Source organism: Notamacropus eugenii, chromosome 1 (assembly GCF_028372415.1).
Source record: "Notamacropus eugenii isolate mMacEug1 chromosome 1, mMacEug1.pri_v2, whole genome shotgun sequence".
NCBI lineage: Eukaryota > Metazoa > Chordata > Mammalia > Diprotodontia > Macropodidae > Notamacropus > Notamacropus eugenii.
The window spans coordinates 295519641-295526210 of NC_092872.1; the positions used below are offsets into that span (position 1 = coordinate 295519641).

Sequence of the window (6570 nt, forward strand, 5' to 3'; positions counted from 1 at the left end):
AAACAATTAAAAAATCTTTCTCTGTTGTATGTATCTACTACAAGGAATATGTTCATAATGAGATAAAATTAAGTTCATGAGCATTCATTTATTTTTTTCTTCATTTTGACATGGATTCATGTCCACAAAGGATAACTGTATATTAATGTTCACCAACACATTACAACTTCAGGACAACTTGCTTTATGATTCCCAAAAAACCGTTTGGTACTTTTGAAATAATTGACCAAGCACTAGCCAAATCTACTAACTTTTCAGCTGTAATGGGTCTCAGGAGATGTGTGCCAATCTCAGACTCCAACATGTAAGCTATCTAACCTTCAGGTGTTGGTAGAAACGTATGTGAGTATCAATCCCAAACTTCTGCTTCAGCTGACCCTTCACTTGCTAGTCAACTAGACACTCATATCAGTGTCAGAGGAAGAAAGAAACAGCTCAATAGACAATGGATTTGAATTTCCAGACTCCATTTTCCTCTGTCTACCATTCCCTCCCACAGAAACAGTCAGACAAACTGATCCCTGACCACCCCTGGGGACTACAGAATAGCAGACAAGGGGTCTGCCAAGTGGAGATTGGTTATCAGTCCACTTCCTTCCTGCCAGCACCCTTCTGCTGACATTAGCTACTTCTACTTCTCTTTCCTCCCAAGATAGTAAAACCTCTTATACAGATAGACAATACACACAGTTGTCTGTTATTTGATCTCCTCCCTACTCTCTCTCTCCTGACTTTTCAGAAAATGAGTTGAATTCTTTCTTCCATCTTTGTTTCTATGTCACAAAATACTGAGTATAAACAATGCAATACACATACTGCAGCATATCAGTGGACACACAACCTCATCAATCACATATTTCCTCATTGGATGCTCTGCCCAGTGGTAGAGATCCCAACCCATCCATACCTCTGTTCTCTGATTCTTCCGTACCCAGGATAAAAAAAAAGTCCTTCCTTTAAGACTTTTGTTTTTTTGCTGGTACTGACTCCTTTTCTGAGGATATATAAATGCAGATAACACTCCTTATGCAATTCATTGTATGTGGCATGCTATAGCTTACTTCAATTTAATGAGATTTTATTAAGTAGCTCCCATGTGAAGGAGGGTGCCTAAGCTAGCTATCTCTTAATTTCCCACCAGGCTACACTCCATAAGGTGGACTTCTCCACCAAAGTTCAGAAATCTCTTCATCCTGGAAGATTGCTTCAGCCTTTGATTCAGAAATACCTTTCTTGCTTGAGGCCCCTCCCTCTAATTAGATAACTCTTCCTACATCCTCCATTTAAGGAGGAAATTCAGTCTAGTCATCTCTTCATTTCTCACCAGGCTCCAATCTGAACTTCTCTATTATGCTTCCACCAGGCACCTTCCCCTACCCGTACCCCCAACTCTATATCTTCTTTTTATGGGTTGTCTTTCCCTTTTCCAATATAAGTTCCTTGAGGGCAGGGAATATCTTTCATTGTGCTAGTATTTGGATTCCTGGCACTTAGTTAAGTCCTTGGCTCTTATTAACTGCTTCATAAATAAATGCTTGTTGACTGACTGTGCTGGCACCTGGGATACTAAGACAAAATGAAAAACAGTCTTGGCCCTCAAGGAACTTACCCTCTACTTCAGGGATATAACATGTATATAAGTAAACGCAAAAATATATAACAGTAACTTCAAGGGTAAGAGAATACTCATTACTGGGAAGATCAAGAAAGGCTTCTTGTAGAAGGAGGAAGCTCTACATGCCTTCATTGTTCTTTGGGTCACCCATAATTCTGATTCTTTGGAGACTATGGCATCCTAGTTTTGTAACTATATTATTTCCCTAGTAGGATTTTTGCATTAAAAAGATGAGGTATTTGGTGTTAGGGAGTAGCTCAGCGTTGTTGAAAGGGCTGAGCAGTTTCCCACAGGCTGCCCAACCTATTCTTTATGCTATGTAATTATGAGTCCAGCTCATTGTGTACCTTTAGCGCCTGTCCAAGGTGTACATACCTATCATTATATTATGCATGGCACAGAAACCTGTGAGTGAAAGTAAGTAGATACCAAAAAAGCATATTGTGTATTATTTTCCATTTTTCAGCACAAGAGCAGACACTTTCTCACTTTGGTGCTGCCTCCTCAGATCAGAGACAATGTCTTAACCCTTACAACTCTCTAATTCTCCTTCTGGGCCCCTGTTATATTATATGATGATTGCCTCTTATGACCCTCTATAACTGGGTATCCCCAAGCATGATTCACCTTATTCTCCTGATATCTTCTCCCCAGCATAACTGCTATGTACACCAATACTCCACCCCTTTTCCAGTTCTGGAACCATTAAATGAACACCATCATTGCTACTAGAAAGAGTGTATCAATCAGAATTCCAAAATCATAGTCTACTCCCCTATGTTACCATCTCAGTGACTTACTAAACCCACATGCTGTTTCCTAGCCAATTCTCTCCTACATGCATCATTTCCTTCTAATAGAAGGGCTCAGACAATCTTTATTTTTGTATTTGTATCCTGAGGGCTTAGATGAGTTCTTAGTCAGTTGTAAGCACTTAATACATGTTATTCATTCATTCATTCATTTAGGAAAGTGTTAGGTTATCAGGTATTTTATCCTTGAGAACCATCTAACCACACATCTACAGAAATAACCAACATGCACAATTAATGCCTCCTCTGATACCTTATTGTGGCATGGAGGTCTTAATTATGGATTTTTAAAGATTATGCTTATAAAACACATGATCTAGAACAGGGGTGGGGAACCTGTGTCCTTGAGGCCACATGTGGCCTTCTAGGTCCTTGGGGGCAGCCTTTTGACTGAGTCCAAGTTGAGTTCAAGTTTTACAGAATAAATCCTTTTATTAAGGGGATTTGTTCTGTGACCTTGGAGTCTGTCAAAGGGCTGCACTTGAGGACCTACAGGGCCATATGTGACTTTGAGGCTACAGGTTCCCCATCTCTGACAACAGATGCTACCAAGTTGGAAAGATTTTGACTATGGGCTACCAATGAACTATGTATTTGCTACCCGAAGTCCAACCCAGATAAATTTAGAGATATTCATCAACAGAAAGATTATTGCTGGGTTGATAGGTGACAGCAACTAACCACTTATGTGAGGCATGGATATGTGTGGAAGGGTGGGAGGGAAGGAGGAGGTGGCAAACTGCTTCTATAAAAAAAATGTCCACACCAATAAAATCACAAATTTTTAAAGGTAAAGCACCTTAAGTACCTTCTAAATCAAAGATTAAATTTTATTCTATATCATTGAAGTGTTGTCTATTTTATTCATTCTTTACATAAACATTTTTAAAGACCTACTATACATAAGGCACATTCTATAGGGTCATAAAGATCACTGACAAATCATCTCCTTGCCCGTAGAGTAGAAGTTTTCAGTCTGGCAGGGGAAACCAGAACTCATGAAAATTAACATAATACAGCATAGTTCAATATAATAAATGTGATATATTACATATGTATAAATAATATGATACAATATGACATTGTATTATATAATATGATGGTAAGTTGTATTAATTTTCATGCAGTCTTGGTTTCCCCTAATAGACTGAAAACTTCTATTAAGATAAGGAGCATATCAACTCACTCCTTCCTTGCTTCTGCCAAAACTGCTGCCTCCTCCACTCCCTCTACTTGGACCCCTGGAACTCAGCTGGAAGACACCTGGAAGACAACATCACAGAAAAGGAAACTTAGGTCCAAAGTGGGTAGAGGGTTACCTAAGATCACAAAGCAAGCACAGCCCTCCCAAGAAGCCAAGATGTAGAGCAAACGAGCCAAGGCTAAGACCACAAAGAAATATCCCCAGAGGACTACGTCCAGTGTTTTTGACATGTTTGACCAGTCTCAGATTCAGAAATTCAAGGAGACTTTCAACATGATTGACCAAAATTGAGATGGATTCATTGACAAAGAGGATCTCCATGATATGCTGGCCTCCCTAGGGAAGAACCCCACAGATGAATACCAAAGGGATGATGAGTGAGGCACCTGGGCCTATCAATTTTACCATGTTCCTGACCATGTTTGGAGAGAAGCTGAATGGGATAGACCCTGAGGATGTTATCTGAAATGCCTTCACCTGCTTTGATGAGGAGGCATCAAGAGTTATCCATGAGGACCAACTTCGGGAGCTGCCTACCACCATGGGCGACCAATTCACAGATGAGAAGTAGATGAGATGTACTGAGAGGCCCCCATCGACAAGAAGGGCAACTTCAACTATGTGAAGTTCACCTGAATCTTGAAGCATGGTGCCAAGGACAAGGATGACTCATTACCACACCCTCCCAGTCCTTATGCCTACCACACCCTTCCCACCCCACTCCTACCTTCCATACCCTTTGTGTTCCACACAGCTGCCATGTACCAGGAAGGTTGGTGAGCTCTTGCCTGGCCCTAAATGTGACACATTTGAAGAGCAAGAAAGCTGAGCCCCTGGGCATTGGGATGTTCCTTGGCTCTTGTTAAAGGGATTGGGACCTCAGGCCTCTAACTTGCCTGAAGGGATATTCAGGGGAAGGTGGATCTCTTCTACAGCAAGTACCAACCCTGGGCTCCAGGAGACACTTGCTTCACAGCTTATCCACCACATACTAGAGTCCAAGGCCCCAAACAAGGAAAGGACCAATCCAAGTCATCTGACCACCTGTCCCCTTTTCCATTGGTCTGCAGGGACCAACTTTCCCTCAGCTCCAGTCCCTTTGCCACTGCCTCATCTGGTTATTGTGGCCTTTTTCATGGTGACACATTTCTTGTTCTCACAGGGGACCCGAAAACATTCCTCCTTCTCTTTTGTGTCCCCTGCACACACCCTGATCCTTCAGCATGCCTCACAAAGGTACACAAAGGAGAGGAGCATCACACAAACACCCTGTTCAACTCCCAGACAGGGGTTCAAGTGGGTGTCCAAGGAAGTGTATCTTATTGGGTGTGTACCCATGCATGTTAAAGTGAGTGTGTGGCTTGTGTGAATCCATGTGTATTATATGTTTATGTACATATATTTCTGTCTAATATAATATGTTCAGGTACATGTGTTTCTAAGGGTCAATAGTGACTTTAAATTTTGGCAAGAAGGAGAAAGAAAGACTACCCAAAATAGAAGACACTAGCCTAAATAAAGATAAGGAGCATATCTTCTTCATTTGTAATTTATATCATATCATGAATCATGTGCTATGATGTCATACTATAATAATATATGAATAAGATACACAAATACAATGAGTGATACAAAGTACTATGGGAATCCAAAGGAGCGAGATATCATTTCTGACTGGATGTAGCAGTTAGCAAGGAAGGTCTCATGGAGGAAATGGCGTTTTATTGTTGTTTGTCCCAAAGAGGATTGTAACACCAGGGAGGGGATTCCATGACATGCAAGTGAATTGGATTTAAATGAGGGAGGCCTGTGCAAAGTTATCAGCCTCACTTTCTCCTCCAGAGCCAACTAGGTCCAGGGGTGAGATACGGATCAACACGATTGGGGATGACCCAGGGTGCGATCGGAGACCTTGGCCTTTTTCAGCTAAGGTCTTTCCCAGGTCTCAGTTTCTCTCATGCAAAGCCCATTCAGTGATTAAGTCTAAGTAAGAAATGAGGCAGAAAATGGTCTCTTTACCCAGTTAAAAAAAACATATATATATATCAAGCTTGGAGGGAAAGATCTGGAGGTTTCTGGCTAAAAGAGAAACATTGGCTATTTACATTCACTCTGAGCTGCAACCTGAAGTTTGGATAGGAATTGGACATATGGAGTTATCAAGAAAGGGTACTGTAGTAGAGGGGACAGTGTCAGCAAAGGCATAGAGGTAGAAAAGTAGTGGATGTGCTTAGGAAACACTGAATAGACCTGTTTGGTATGTGGCATAGTGTAAAGTCAGACTAGAGCTGTATCATAGAAGACTTTCAGGCTAAGTTTATGGCTTTTTAATTCTCTGAAAATTAGTAATCCAGGACTGTATATATAGCAAAGTAACCACTTTTAACCAAAATATTTGGTTAATCAGAACACCCCATCCTCTGGCCATGCTGTATGATAGAGCACAATACATTCTAGAAATACAGACTACTTTGGAAACAATTACTATCCTTTAGCATCTATGAGCAATAATGAGATACATGCATACATATAATTACTATTTTATGTATTATGGATAAACATAAGACCTGCCTAGAAGAAAGAAAAAAAACAGAGTCAAAATAAAAAATCTCATCTTGAGGGAGGGAAGAAATCGCTTAACTAACATTAAATGACCTCTGAAAAAGAAGGAGGTACATTGTTTTAAGGAGTTCTATTAACTTCATCAAACCATAAAGCTAGCTTTTATGGTAGTAAAAAACACAAAAGCCCTGATGCTATACTATCTTTCACCTCTTTTTTCCCCATAGTTAGTTTCTTTTTATTAATTCATTTTTTTAAAGAAATAATTAATTAATTTTTAGTTTTCAACATTCACTTTTAAAAGATTTTTAGTTCTAAAATTTTTCCCCTCCTTGCCCTCGCTCCTCCCCAAGACAGCATATAATCTGATATAGGCT

At 40.2% G+C, this 6570-nt stretch overlaps 1 pseudogene; it reads left to right on the forward strand.

The window, feature by feature from the left end:
- Positions 1–3787: 3787 nt before the first annotated feature.
- On the forward strand, positions 3788–4529 carry LOC140525315 (myosin regulatory light polypeptide 9 pseudogene; annotated as a pseudogene).
- Positions 4530–6570: the final 2041 nt, after the last annotated feature.